A 16,099-nucleotide genomic window follows, 5' to 3' on the forward strand; every position below is an offset into this window, starting at 1 on the left:
AATCAATGTAATGTTGCCCACATGACAGTGTACGTAGTTTACAGAGTACATTCCTGCTGACAGGTGAGCTTTAACAGGCGCATTCAGCTCTTAAGGCAAGCATGCATGTTGCTTTACCATTCATAATCTTTCTCTAAGAGCAGGTATATTGATTTATTTTAATTACTTATGTAGTGCAATCATATTTCTCAGCACTTTACAGACATCATCATCACTGTCTCCATTGGGGTTGACAATCTAAATTCCCAACCAGTATATCTTTGGAGTGTGGAAGGAAACCAGAGTACCCAAAGGAAACTCACGCAAACATGGGGAGAATCTAGAAAATTCCTAGCACATGTTGTCCTTAGTGGCATTTGAAGTCAGGATCCTAGCGCTGCAAAGCAACAGTGCTAACTACTGAGCCACCAGCGGCTAGCACTAAATTGTAAGCGTTCCTTTTTTGCTATCTAAACAATGGATCAAAAATGTAAGTGTGGACCAACCTATTTACCCCTTCCCTTTCTTTTTATCTTCACCCTTCTTCCTGACCAACATTAAATGTATTGAAAAAAAAGCAAAAAAAAAATTCTGCAGGATGTCATGTTAAAAAACCCCATAGTTGTGCGATTATACTGGTCAGTAGAATAATGTTATATGCAAAAAAGGTGAGAGGTAGGGAGGCACTACCTGATGAAATACAATTAACCCCTTCACCACCTTGCAATTTTCCGTTCTTTTGTGCTTTTGTTTTTTGCTCTCCTTCTTCCCAGAGTCATCATTTTTGTTTATTTTTCCATCATTATGGTGAAATTGCAAAAAATGTGCAATTGCACAATTGTTTTTTTGGGTTTTTATTTACCATGTTCACTAAATGCTAAAACTGACCTGCCAACTCACAACTTGATTCTCCAGGTCAGTACACGTACGCAGATTAAAAAAAGAACCTATAGATGTTTTTTAAGTCAATCTGTCACCCCATGTGACTTTTCAGACCACTAATATGGGCATACAGGTGATAGAAATGTAAATATATACATACAGGTGATTCTCACAAAATTAGAATATCATCAAAAAGTTAATTTATTTCAGTTCTTCAATACAAAAAGTGAAACTCGTGTATTATATAGAGTCATTACAAACAGAGTGATCTATTTCAAGTGTTTATTTCTGTTAAATGTTGATGATTATGGCTTACAGCCAATGAAAACACAAAAATCATTATCTCAGTAAATTAGAATAATTAGCAAAAAACACCTGCAAAAGCTTCCTACGCGTTTAGAAAGGTCCCCCCTCTTCCCCCAACAATCGTGGGGAAGACTTCTGACTTTACAGATGTCCAGAAGGCAGTCATTGACACACTCCACAAGGAGGGTAAGCCACAAAAGGTCATTGCTAAAGAAGCTGGCAGTTCACAGAGTGCTGTATCCAAGCATATTAATGGAAAGTTGAGTGGAAGAAAAAGGTGCACAAGCAACCGGTATAACCGCAGCCTTGAAAGGATTGTTAAGAAAAGGCCATTCAAAAATTTGGGGGAGATTCACAAGGAGTGGACTGCTGCTGGAGTCATTGCTTCAAGAGCCACCACACACAGACGTACCCAGGACGTGGGCTACAAGTGTCGCATTCCTTGTGTCACGCCACTCATGACCAATAGACAACACCAGAAGCGTCTTACCTGGGCCAAGGAGAAAAAGACCTGGACTGTTGCTCAGTGGTCCAAGGTGTTGCTTTCAGATGAAAGTAAATTTTGCATCTCATTTGGAAATCAAGGTCCCAGAGTCTGGAGGAAGAGTGGAGAGGCCACAATCCAAGCTGCTTGAGGTCTAGTGTGAAGTTTCCACAATCAGTGATGGTTTGGGGAGCCATGTCATCTGCTGGTGTAGGTCCACTGTGTTTTATCAAGACCAAAGTCAGCGCAGCCGTCTACCAGGAAATTTTAGAGCACTTCATGCTTCCCTCTGCCGACAAGCTTTTTGGAGATGGAAATTTCATTCTCCAGCAGGACTTGGTACCTGTCCACACTGCCAAAAGTACCAATACCTGATTTAAAAACAACAGTATCGCTGTGCTTGATTGGTCAGCAAACTCGCCTGACCTTAACCCCATAGAGAAACTAAGGGGTATTGTCAGGAGGAAGGTGAGAGACCCCAGACCCAACAATGTAAATGAGCTGAAGGCTACTATCAAAGCAACCTGGGCTTCCATAACACCTCAGCAGTGCCACAGGTTGATCGCCTCCATGCCCACACCAAGTATTGAGTGCATTTACTGAACATACATTTCAGTAGGTCAACATATCAGATTTTAAAATAATTTTTCAAGCTGGTGTTATAAAGTATTCTGATTTACTGAGATAATAACTTTTGTTTTGTCATTGGTTGTAAGCCATAATCATCAACATTAACAGAAATAAACACTTGAAATAGATCCATCTGTTTGTAATGACTCTATATAATATATAAGTGTCACTTTTTGCATTGAAGAACTGAAATAAATTAACTTTTTGATGATATTCTAATTTTGTGAGAAGCACCTGTACTTGTATGGTGAGTCACTCTGCCTTCCCGGCGCCTGCGCACAAGTTACCTGCTTCACAAACGGCAAGGAGTACTGCGCCTTGTGTACAAGGTAAATAGCGCAGGCGCAGGATCCGGCCACGGAAACTACACATCACAGGGAACTATGACGTGCAGGGGAGAGGAAATATGGAAATTAAGTTAATAGGCGGAGATTTCTTCGCATCCCCCGGACAGGAACCATGTCAAAACTAAGTTAATAAAAGCCAATTTCAAAGCAAACAAACCTCTAATATGGGACATATAGGTATGTATAAATTTATATTTCTATCACCTGTATGCCCATATTAGAGGTCTGAAAAGTCCCAGGGGGTGACAGATTCCCTTTAAGTGGTGAAAAAAAATTCCAAAGTTTGTAAGAAAAACCTATAGTTTCTCTATATTTTGGAATCTGGGGCCAGATCAGGGCTTATTTTTTGCGCGCCGAGCTGTCGATTTTATTGATACCATTTTGGGGTAGATACAATGTTTTAATTGCCCGTTATTGCATTTTATTGCAATGTTGCAGCAGCCAAAAAAAGTAATTTTGGAGTTTTGAGTTTTACTTTATATTTTGATAGATTGGACATTTCTACCAAGTATGTATATTTTCAATTATTTTTTTAATCTGTTTTATTTTGAATGGGGCAAAAAGAGAGTGATTTTAACTTTTATGTTTTTTTTTAAATTTTTTTACTGGCTTCAGAGACTTGAAATTGCGATCATCCGATCGTCTGTGCTACACATAGCAGAGCTGATGCCCTGCTATGTGTAGCATAAATCATGATTTCCTATGAACACCGACAACAGGCCGGTGTTCATAGGAGATTTACAATGACAGGCACATTGGTCTTCTGCAGACCCCCGGCTGTCACGACAAACCATCGTCAACCTGTGATCGAGTCACAGGGGTGCCGATGTGTTGGTCTTGTGAAGCGCTTCCGCCTGGTGCATGTTAAATTACGCTGTCAGAGACTGACTGAGGCATTAAACTTTTTAACAGCACTGGTTGGATCTCAGATCCACCCACAGCTGTTAGAGGCATATTACAGCTGATCAGATCAGCTGTCATGTGCAGGGAAAAATGCAGGCTCAGCGCTGGAGCCCGCATCAAATGCAGAGACAAGACCTTGGACGTACCCATGCATCCAAGGTCTTGAAGGGGTTAGGAGCATTCTGCAAACTCCAAATTGATTGACTATATACATATCATGCACAGTGCTCAGCATAAAGGACTACACCACCTATTAAAAGCAAGAATAAAATATTGGAATAACATAATATGCCATGTAAGAGCAGTAAAAAACACATGGCCCAATAGCCTAATTGAAATATGTAATAACAAAGGATAAAAAGCATTGAATAATACAGATAATAAAGTATGATGCTTATAAAAGTGCTCCCAAACACGGTAAGATACCCCCCACAGTGAATTCCTCGATAGTACCCTCCACAAGCACGGAATGCTGACCCAATCATAGTATGATTTCCAAACTGTAATCCCGACACTGCGCTCCACACATTACAAAGGACCCCACATAGTGCTCCAGAGCGTATAATGGGCCCCACATAATGCCCATACAGTATAACGGCCCCCACATAGTGCCCCACACAGTATAATGGCCCCCACATAGTGCATCACACAGTGTAATGGCTCCACATAGTGCACCATACAGTGTAATGGCTCCACATAGTGCTTTATAGAGTATAACAGGGACCTGCATTCTCCTCCATACAGAATAATCGGCCCATATTAAAAAAAATAAAAACTCACCTCTCCCTGTTCCCCCGCTGCTTCAATCTTGGCAGTGAGCGCTCTGAAGCTCTTCTCTGCTTGGCACAGTGGGCGTGTTGTAATGATGCCATCGCGCCAGCTGCACTGAGACGTCAGACTTGCAGCAGTTCATACATCATGGTCCAATGCGCTGGCATTGTAAACTGGGGTGTCTGTTCCCATGGGGTGCACTTGTATAATACCGGGCAGCCAGCCTAATCTAATAGTATGGGCGTAACTAATAGGCTGTAAGCCGGATACTGTGCACTAACCAAGTGTGAACAGCACCCTATCCAAGCTTTTTTGTGTGCAATTCAAATGCTAAGCAGTCACCCCATCCATGAAATGGTAGGTTGAGAATGGCTGTCTCATCAGTATCTTGCACCTGTGTAGCCACCATCTTTATTTAGGTCTGCTGCACCCTGGTAGTACATTTTGGTCTGATAATCTGAGCAGGTAAATACTGCTGATTATTTTGCTGTGTTTTTTTCTTCAATTTTGGGGGAATTTTAATTCCTATTGTGGTTTTGCTTTTTGTATTTATGTACAGTACAGACCAAAAGTTTGGACACACCATCTCATTTAAAGATTTTTCTGTATTTTCATGACAATGAAAATTGTACATTCACACTGAAAGCATCAAAACTATGAATTAACACATGTGGAATTATATACTTAACAAAAAAGTGTGAAACAACTGAAAATATGTCTTATATTCTAGGTTCTTCAAAGTAGCCACCTTTTGCTTTGATGACTGCTTTGCACACTCTTGGCATTCTCTTGAGCTTCAAGAAGTAGTCACCATAAATGGTTTTCACCTCACAAGTGTGCCCTGTCAGTTTTAATAAGTGGGATTTCTTGCCTTATAAATGGGGTTGGGACCATCAGTAGTGTTGTGCAGAAGTCTGGTGGATACACAGATGATAGTCCTACTGAATAGACTGTTAGAATTTGTATTATGGTAAGAAAAAAGCAGCCAAGTAAAGAAAAACGAGTGGTCATCATTACTTTAAGAAATGAAGGTCAGTCAATGCGAAAAATTGGGAAAACTTTGAAAGTGTCCCTAAGTGCAGTTGCAAAAACCATCAAGCGCTACAAAGAAACTGGCTTACATGAGGACCGCCCCAGGAAAGGAAGACCAAGAGTCACCTCTGCTTCTAAGGATAAGTTTATCCGAGTCACCAGCCTCAGAAATCGCAGGTTAACAGCAGCTCAGATTAGAGACCAGGTCAATGCCACACAGAGTTCTAGCAGCAGACAAATCTCTTCAACAACTGTTAAAAGAAGACTTTGTGCAGCAGGCCTTCATTGTAAAATAGCTGCTAGGAAACCACTTCTAAGGACAGGCAATAAGCAGAAGAGACTTGTTTGGGCTAAATAACACAGGGAATGGACATTAGACCAGTCGAAATCTCTGCTTTGGTCTGAGGAGTCCAAATTTGAGATCTTTGGTTCCAACCACCGTGTCTTTTTGCGACGCAGAAAAGGTGAACGGATGGACTCTACATGCCTGGTTCCCACTGTGAAGCATGGAGGAGGAGGTGTGATGGTGTGGGGGTGCTTTGCTGGTGACACTGTTGGGGATTTATTCAAAATTGAAGGCATACTGAACCAGCATGGCTACCACAGCATCTTGCAGCGGCATGCTATTCCATCCAGTTTGCGTTTAGTTGGACCATCATTTATTTTTCAACAGGATAATGACCACAAACACACCTCCAGGCTGTGTAAGGGCTACTTGACCAAGAAGGAGAGTGATGGGGTGCTACGCCAGATGACCTGACCTCCACAGTCACCAGACCTGAACCCAATCGAGATGGTTTGGGGTGAGCTGGACCGCAGAGTGAAGGCAAAAGGGCCAACAAGTGCTAAGCATCTCTGGGAACTCCTTCAAGATTGTTGGAAGACCATTTCCGGTGACTACCTCTTGAAGCTCATCAAGAGAATGCCAAGAGTGTGCAAAGCAGTCATCAAAGCAAAAGGTGGCTACTTTGAAGAACCTAGAATATAAGACATATTTTCAGTTGTTTCACACTTTTTTGTTAAGTATATAATCCCACATGTGTTAATTCATAGTTTTGATGCTTTCAGTGTGAATGTACAATTTTCATAGTCATGAAAATACAGAAAAATCTTTAAATGAGAAGGTGTGTCCAAACTTTTGGTCTGTACTGTATATGGTCCATACTTGTACAACAAATGGATTATAAACAGACTTAATTCAGATTAATGATTTAAAAGACAATCAAAAGTCATAATTCAATTTAAAATAAAAGTCACAGCATGCACAATCGGATTCATATTTTTTGAAAAAAAATTATCAATAAAGATGAGAAAAATGGATTTGTTAAAATGACCCAAAAGCGTCCGTTTTTGATCCATTTAATAGATCCATTATAAACTAATGAGTTTCAGCATCAGAAACTCATGTAATAAGAATAAGATAAAGGAACCCAAGCAGGACATAGGGACCTAAAACACGTATACGGAAAAAAAATACACTCAAAATTGACATCAAGATGTCCAATTTTCAGAACAAAAATTTTACAATTTTCGGTCCTGTGATTAAGGCCTGAAACCATCCAATTAAACAATGCATGGAAAGGCTCCATCTGTGGTATAGAACTAAACATTTCTAGGTGACTAGGTTACATCCATTCACTCAACATGGCTAAACTAGTATAATACTTGCTAGTTCTTTCTAGTCGGACAGGTCCAGAACTCCAAATCAACTTTATCATGGAGAGCAAAATAAATCCATATCCTTCATTCATACGTCTGCTCTACACAGAACACTTATTCATGATAATCTACGGCGCTGTTCCCATGTCTGTAATTATTTACAGACCGAGTGTGCACAGTTATAATATAGTAGACTCTAGAATTTAGAATTTACCAACTGTCATTTGCACGGTATATGACTAAATCTTAAAGGGATAAATCACTACTATCATATATCAAAACCAAAGAAACAAAAAAACGATCAGGCATCCAAAATATTCATATAATGTAGAAAACTTTATTCAAAATGATCAAATACAAGGAAAGGGCGAAGGACTAAAGATGCACACATGCAAAAAAATGGGCGTACGTACAGATAAACACCACTGATATAATCCCATATTGAAGACGCCATATAGTCAATGTAAATACAAATCATGACTTAACACATTCATATTGCAACATCCCATATGGCCCAAATAAATATCCCATATTAAGCATTAGGAATACATGAATTGCAGGTACAACCTTCAAATCTGGTCAGATGGAGCAGTGGGATCACTGAGTGCACGCACGGTCACCCCGATGCGTGTTTCGGCAGAAGCTTTCGTCAGGGGGTGGAATAGACATTGACAGACAGATTTAAAAGGGGGTTGTGGGCCAATGGTGTTGCAGCGTTCACCGGATATGACGCATGCGACGCCATAGTGACCGCGATGCCCGCCAGGTGTCTGTCTGAATCACATACTTCAGAGATTTACGAGGAAGCCCTGGTGTAAGCACTCAGCGCAGGATAAATGTGAGCTGAGCCTTACTACGATCTTTGTGAGGCAGAATGAACAAATTAACAGCAGGCGAAGAGTTAGTTTTATTTATTTTTTGCGAAGTTCCTTGTGTGGTATAAGTGATTAGACAGCTTTATTCTTCGGGATGGTGCAATTACAGCAATACCAGATTTATATCAGTTTTTATGTTTTGCAACTGTCACACACTAAAAGATGCTTTTTCTTGTTGCAAAAGCTAGTTTTTGCATCGCCATATTTTGAGAGCTACAATTTTCTTATATTTCTGCCGACAGAGTCATGTGATGGCTTGTTTTTTGCGGGACAAGTTGCCATTTTTATTGGTACTATTTTCATGCCCGTGACATTTTTTGATCGCTTTCTATTCCGATTTTTGGGAGGCAGAATGAACAAAAAAACAATTCAGGAATTGTTTTTTTTTTATGCTGTTCCGCATGTGGTAAAATTGATTGGGAAGGTTTATTCTTTGGATCAGTACGATTACAGCGATACTACATTTATGTAATTTTTTTTATGTTTTGGCAGTTTTACACAATAAAAACTTTTATAAAAAAATTATTATTTTTGCACCGTTGTATTCTGAGAGCTGTAGCTTTTTAATATTTTTGATTGAGCTGTATGGCGGCTTGTTTTTTGTGGAACAAGATGACATTTTCAGCATTACCATTTTTATTTACATTCGTCTTTTTGATTTATCGCGTTTTATTCCACTTTTTTTTTTCCAGTGGTATGAAGAGAAAGCATAGTTTGCCACTTTTTTTAAATTTTTCTTAAGTCTTTCACTGAAGGGTTTAACTAGTGTGACAGTTTTATAGATCTGGTTGTTCCGGATGCGGTGATGCCAAATATGTGTACTTTTTTTGTTTATTTTTTTCACATAAAAATGTGCATTCATTGGCATATATATTTTTATTATTAGCTTTTTTTATATATATATATATTTTTTTACTTAGTCCCTCTATGGGACTTTCACTTTTTTCACTGGTATAAAGCATTGTAATGTTTTATACATGTCAGTTCTTCACTGACAGAAGCTTCTTAGATCATGCTCTAAGCATGGTCCAAGAGGCATCCCATACCTTGGTGACCTGGGTGTCGTCATGATGGCCTTGGCGCCGATCTGAAGTGAGAGGGAGGGCCTCCTAAATGTTGCAATCACTCTAGACGGCAGCATTTAGGGAGTTAAGGGGCAGTACTGGCACCATCCCTGGCTGTTAAAGGGGTTTTCCCACAAACAAAAGTTCATTTTAATCAATAGTTCTTGGAATAATATTTTTTTCCACAATTGAATGTATTTAAATAAAATGTTCCTGTGCTGAGATAATCTTATAAATGTGCCCCTGCTGTGTACTGTGTAATGGCTGTGTCTAACCGTGCAGGAACATGGTCTGATCATACCACATCTCCTGGGCAGGGGAGGAAGCAAAAGAATATATAGATATTTCAGCATCGGACCGCAGCTGATTCTTTCTTTGAAGTAAAACATTTCTTAAAAACAGGCAGGGAAATGTTTTACCTCACAGAAAGAATCAGCTGTGATCCCCTGCTGTAATGTCTGTATGCTCTCTTGCTTCCTCCCCTGCCCAGGAGCTGTGGTATGATCAGACCATGTTCCTGCACGGTCAGACACAGCCATTACACAGTACACAGCAGGGGAACATTTATAAGATTATCTCAGCACAGGAACATTTTATTTAAACACCCAATTGTGTAAGTTATTATTATTCCAAGATTAATTGAATAAAATTAACTTTTGTTCACGGGAAACCCCTTTAATGCAGTCATTTGGCCATTAGCTTCGGTGAGCTCCATCTGTGATCGTGCGGGAGGTGCTGATATTTCAGCACCTTTTGCACGATCATGCTGTGATTGGTCAGTCTGAGTGCGGGGACCGATGCCATGGGTCCTCGCACCTCTTCCCATGTCGCTCAGCTGTCAGTGACAGCTGTCGGCACGGAACGGTCACCGCGTGTTTACAGTTTAAATGCATGATGGACATAGCACGTCATGGTGCAGGAACTGACACCCACTCATGATGTGCGATGTCTGTCATTGGTTGTAAAGCGGTTAAACAAGGACAACACACGGACTGTACACTGATGCCATCCATGTGCTGTACGTGTTTTTCATGGACCCATAGACTTGTCCCTTGCCCTTGTCATCAGTGCTGCCGGAAAAAAACGGACATGTCTTGCATGGACACACGGTCTGTGAAAAAACACAAACATGTGAATAGCACAATAGATTGTAATGGGTATGCGTTCTATCCGTGGAAAAAAATGGATACAACACATATATGCAACACAGACGTGTAAATGACTCCTTACAATGATAAATGGATCTTCTACTACTCATACAACCACTTTTCAAATACTGTATCCCCCCATATGAGCTCTGACTTCTTCCAGATGTCATTTTTGTCTGAAGGAAGTGAGAGTGAAGCGGCCCATTGCTGCAGGACTCAATGTGACATAACACCACATGAGCCCAGGGGGCCCCATGCTGACATTGTTAGAACGGCGCCGACACCAGTAGTGAGTATAAGCTGTTTTGTTTTTTCACATGGGGGAATATAGTAATATAGCCCTTTAACGCCTTGGATTTTTCCATTTTTGCGTTTTCGTTTTTTGCTCCCCTTGTTCCCAGAGCCATAACTTTTTTATTTTTTGGTCAATATGGCCATGTGAGGGGTTGTTTTTTTGCGGGACGAGTTGCACTTTTGAAAGACAAGACTGGTTTTTCCATATCGTGTACTGGAAAACAGGAAAAAAATTCCAAGTGTGGTGAAATTCCCCCAAAAAATTCCACAGGCTTTTTTTTTTTTTTAAATATTCACTAAATGCTAAAACCTGCCAATCTGTCAATATGATTCTCCAGGTCATTACAAGTTTGCAGATACCAAACATGTACAGGTTCTTTTTTATTTAGGTGGTGAAAAAAAAAATCCAAAGTTAGTAAAAAAAAAAAAAAATGGCGCCATTTTCAGAGACCCGTAGTGTCTCCATTTTTTAAAATCTGGGGCTGGGTGAGGGCTTATGTTTTGCACGTAGAGCTGATGTTTTTATTGATACCATTTTCGTGAAGAAACAATGGTTTGATTGCCCGTTATTGCATTTTATTGTAATGTCGCGGCGACCAAAAAAAATAAAAAAAATCGGGCGATTCATAACACGGCGATATCAAAGAAGTGTATTTTTGATTTTTTTTTTTATGGTTTTATTTTGAATTGGGGGAAAGGGGGGTGATTTGAACTTTTATGTTTATTTTTTTTTAAAAAAAACTTGTTTTTTTCCCACTGGTATCAATAGTCTGCTTAGGAGAATTTAAGCTGCAATCACCTGATCGCTTGTGTTACAAATAGCAAGGCTATGTGTAACAAAAGTACTCATTTGCAATGAGCGCTCATAGCAGATCGGCTATGACAACCACAGGGGTCTCCTGAAGACCCCAAGTTGTCATGCCAACCCATCGGCGGCTGGCAATCATGTGACAGGTGCGCCGATGGGTGGGTCTTACGAAAATCTTCCGGCGCGGCCATGTTAAATGCCACTGTTGGAATTTGTCAGCAGTGTTTAACATGTTAACAGCTGCGGGTGGATTACGAACTGTTAGGGGCACATGACAGCTGTCATGTGCAGGAAAACATGCAGGCTCATCGCTGGAGTCTACATCAAACAGGGGGACGTGACCTTTAACGTACCCATACGTCTAATGTCGTGAAGGGGTTAATTATGGGCTGCACATGGACTGCTCACTGGTGTCACTCATGTGCTTGAGTGTCACAGACTCATCGACTTGTATGGGTGATTTTAATCTGTATCTAGGATCAAAAACAGACATGTGTCAGTGATTTTTTGTGAACCACTCAGACATGTGAACGTCCCCTACAGACTATTAGGCCACGTTCACACTTTCAGTATTTGGTCAGTATTTTACCTCAGTATTTGTAAGCCAAAATCAGCAGTGGAACAATCAGAGGAAAAGTATAACAGAAACGTCACCACTTCTGTATTTATCACCCACTCCTGGTTTTGGCTCAGAAATACTCAACGTGTGCACATGAACTAAGGCGGAGTTCCCACAGTGAACTTTTGGTCAGTTTTTGATGTTGCAAATTTTCTGCAGCATTTTTACACCCATTAAGCAAGGTAGATTACTTGCATTTGTCAAAAATACACAGTGTCAAAAACTCCCCGAACACTTACCATGGGAACGTAGCCTTAGGCTGTGTTCCCGCAATGAGCTTTTGTTGAACTTTAGACGCTGCAGAATTTTTGTACCTATCATTTCATTTAGGTTACTTACGGCTTTCATTGCGTTTTTGGGTGCGATTTTTAAACATGCATTTTTATCGTGTTTTTTGATTCGTTTTGATGTGCCATGTACTTCCTGGTATTCGGCTTTGACAAATTTTAATTGCTAAACTTAGGTGCGGATTACACGCGTTTTTGATGCGTTTCCGCTGCGGAAATACACTAAAAATGCACATGTGTTTTACCTGCAAGTCTTTGGGGAAGATCCGCACAGATTGACATGTTGTGGATGTAAAACCCGCACCGCAGGTCAGTTTACGCTGAGTAAAAAAGAAGCACCGTGGGCAGGAGATTTCTAGAAATCCCATCCATTGGTGCACCTGTAAGACAGTGTGGTTTTGACCCAGCAAAAATACAAAAACACACCAAAAGCTCATCCTGGGAATGGAGCCTAATGGTTGTATGTTCTGTGCATTAGAAATAGAGAGAACAAGTCCAAGACTGCCGGACGTCCGGCCCCAGCCCTTTAGGAAAAAGACAAGTGACTTCAACTACAATATGGCCTCCCACGTTAGATCTCTTGCTGGCATTGTGTGACTTCTTCCTTACAGATCATAACCAACCAGAAGAGAATGCTACCATGTACAAATTGTAAAGTAGCTAAAGGGAAGGGTCTTGACCACTAGAGCTCTCATTATGTATATGCAAAGTGATGCAGAAAGAAAACAGTGCTGTCACCATGGCAACTAATAGTTCAGGGCCGGACCAATAAAGGACCTATACATTCTGGAAACGAGCCAATGTCACGTGAACTGCCTATTCCTGCAGAACCTGACCACAAGGGGGCAAACAGGCAGACATGGGAGCTGGACTGCAGTGGACAGAATGGAGCCCATGCATCTGGGTGTAGGTGAGCGCAGAGCTGCCTCCTCCTTACCTGCTCCTCTGTGACCTGCTGCAGAACCTCACCTCTCCCCACACAGACCTCCACTCACTGACAGCCCCGTCCGTACATACCTCCCGAGCAAGGAACGCACAGCCCCCTCCTCCATGCAGCGCACTAGTGGGAGCGTCCGGATTGGAGCAGCTCCTGGGAAGTCTCCTGACGTAACGAGTCTCGTGGTATAACCAGTCACGTGGCTTGTGTTTGCAGTTTCTTCCTATTTAGTGCATAGCTTTGCCGGGAGCGCGTCCAGCAATATCTCTGCCCTCACTGCGCGGGTGTGTGGAGCTCCTTACCCGGCTGAGAGGGCTGTGCGTGCTGCAGTGTGGGGGCATGGAGAGCTGGGTGAGGAGCAGGGCTATGTGGGCTCATGTACTGCAGAGAATTGCTGCACCATGTGTAGAGTCTATGGAGTCCACTGTGGATAGAAGAAATGTCAGGCTGCTGTCTGCTCATTAGCTGTGACTTCCTGGTACCACTTGCTGCTTCCAATAGGTGGCGCTGTAGAGTTCACGTCCTCTTCTTCTCTGAAGAGGCAATGTGTAGTGATGAGCCGGCCAGCTGGTCACTGCTTCTTACTTGATCGAGCTTCAGTGTGCACAAGGTGCTCATCACTTCCAGAGTCCCCACCCTGCGTCTTTGGCACTGTTCAGGGTATACTCACACGCAGGGCTGTGGAGTCAGTAAAAAGTGGACAGACTCTGATGCCTAAAATATATAATAAATTGGGTACAGTAGTTCAATGCAGTTTGTGGGGAATATTTTTTCATAACAATTTGGGAAGGTTATGAAATGTCCTATTCCTGATCTAAGGGTCTAGACTTTTAGCTGAGATGAATCTGTGCTACAGTAAATTTATCACTTAAAGGGAATGTGTCACACCCTGGGCGATATCAGACCTCTGCTATAGCCATACATGTGATAGAAAAGTAAATCTATACTTACCTGTATGGCCCATAGCAGAGGTCTGATTGCAGAGAAATCTGGTTTTATAAAGTCTTTTCCAGAGGCTTGGTGTCGGGGGGGACGCCAAGCAAACCCCTCCTATCTGCTTACTTTTCCCCTAAATCGCCGCCTCTGTGCTAAATTACCATATCCCCCCTCCCCTGCACGTCACAGGGCCCTGCTCTAAACTAAATTTTCTCTGCATTTGGTTGCCACAAATAATAAAGGCTGTGTCTGAGAGCAGGAGGGAGGTTCCCTGGTTAGGGACAATTAGCATACAGCACCTCCTGTCCCAGGCCAGTAGGGGGAGCAGGCTGCCCCTATAAAAGATTGAACTGGGGGCAGGGTTAGGGAGAACTGGACGACCTAGCTCAGGACTGAGACTAGTCCCAGAGAAGGAGGGACAGTTCAGCTGTAGCCGAAGAGTCCGTGAGGCAGAGGAGGAACTGCAAGCCAGGGACAGAGGCGACGAGAGCCGGTCCTGGCTGAGAGAATCACCCAACCGGACATTGGGGTCCAAGGCTGTCAGGGTTGTAAGCCCAGCGGCAGAGAACCAACTCGCAAGGGATTGCAGGTCCCTTGGCCTAAGAAGCCTGGAGGCTCCGCCACACAGAGGGACCAGTACAGCGAGGATAAAGCAAAAGGTACCCAAGGCCCAAGTCGCAAGCCATACAGGCGAGAAGTACACGGCCAGCTCAGGGACGTGGGCTATTACACCACGAAGAGGGGGATAGTCAGAAAGAGCATAGAGAGAACGGTAGGCCTACACACTCACCCTGACCAGTGGGGCTCGCCCGAATGCTCTCAGACACCCAGGCCCATTCCTAACTGGTACCACTGTTGGGTCATTAATAATATCTACAATAAAAGCCCAGAACTGTTTGAAGCGGACTCTGAACTCTTACTATTGCGGCCTGCACTATCACCCCCACCATCCACCTACACTACCCTGGGGCTACACTCCTCCCGTGGGGAGTTATTCTATCTCTGTGCTGCACACCAACACCAGCCCCAGTGGCCTGCCCTGCAGCGGCGGTTATCCCTGACCGCAATCCACTGGTGGCGTAGTCGGACATTTAAAGCACTGATTGATAGACTGCCACAATTTGGTCTGACCACCCTGAGCCACTGGATCGGGTTGCCACTACTACCCCCAGCGTCGTACAGAAGCCCGGTTCCTGGTACCCCACGGCCCAGGGGGCGAGTCACAATCAGACCTCTGCTATGGTATAGGTATAGATTTCCTTTGGCATTACAATGCACAAACCATACCTTAACCCCTTTAAAGCCCATGACGTACTAATACGCCTCTGTGCCCTGGGACTTAAGAGCCTGACCCGTATTAGTACGTCATCGCGATCGAGCGCGCACACAGGATGTGCGGGCGCAATCGCCGCCAGGTGTCAGCTGATTGTCACTGCTGACACCCGGTACTATGTGCAGAGAGCGGTCCCGCACCGCTGCCGGCACATTAACCTCCGCAATGCTGCGATCGAAGTTGATCGCAGCATTGCGGTGGCTAAGGGGAGGTGATCGGAATACTCACCTCCTCTTCCGGCCTCCAGCGCTGTCTGCCGCGGCTTCCCGGGTGTTGCCATGACGACCCTATGTCGTCATGACAACATCCGGGTCACCAGACAGCAGGAAGATTGTTTGGTCATGCGCAGTGCATGACCAAACAATCTTCTCACTGTGCAGTGCTGACTGCCTGCATGGCACAGGGTGCTCCATCCCTATGCTATGCAGGCGATCAGAATAAAAAAAGTGAAAGTCCCAGAGTGGGACAAAGTAAAAAAGTAAAAAAAACTTTCAGAAAGTGAAAAAAAAAAATTGTAAAAATATATTAAAAAAAAAATAATCCACCAAAAATAAAAATATAATGTACCCATCAATAAATATTATGAAAAAAAACCAAAAACAATAAAAGTACACATATTTGGTATCGCCGCGTCCGTAAAGACCTGACCTATAAAACTCTCCCACTAGTTAACCCCTTCAGTGAACACGGTAAAAAAAAAAAAAAAACGAAGCAAAAAACAATGCTTTATCATCATACCGCCAAACAAAAAATGGAATAACACGCGATCAAAAAGACGAATATAAATAAAAATGGTATCGCTGAA

The 16,099-nt window shown here is 42.5% G+C and overlaps 2 long non-coding RNA genes across 2 annotated transcripts in view; one reads left to right on the forward strand and one right to left on the reverse strand.

The window, feature by feature from the left end:
- Positions 1–13,483, reverse strand: part of LOC141164399 (uncharacterized) — a 47,043-nt gene extending 33,560 nt beyond the window's left edge. Inside the window, exon 1 of the long non-coding RNA XR_012250899.1 lies at positions 13,026–13,483. This is a non-coding gene — a long non-coding RNA (uncharacterized lncRNA). The remainder of the gene's footprint in view (positions 1–13,025) is intronic.
- Positions 1–16,099, forward strand: part of LOC141164400 (uncharacterized) — a 125,241-nt gene that overhangs the window by 40,344 nt on the left and 68,798 nt on the right. The gene's annotated exons all lie outside the window — the stretch shown is intronic.

Source organism: Phyllobates terribilis, unplaced genomic scaffold (assembly GCF_046119375.1).
Source record: "Phyllobates terribilis strain yellow unplaced genomic scaffold, ASM4611937v1 Scaffold_10__3_contigs__length_209671492, whole genome shotgun sequence".
Taxonomy (NCBI): Eukaryota; Metazoa; Chordata; class Amphibia; order Anura; family Dendrobatidae; genus Phyllobates; species Phyllobates terribilis.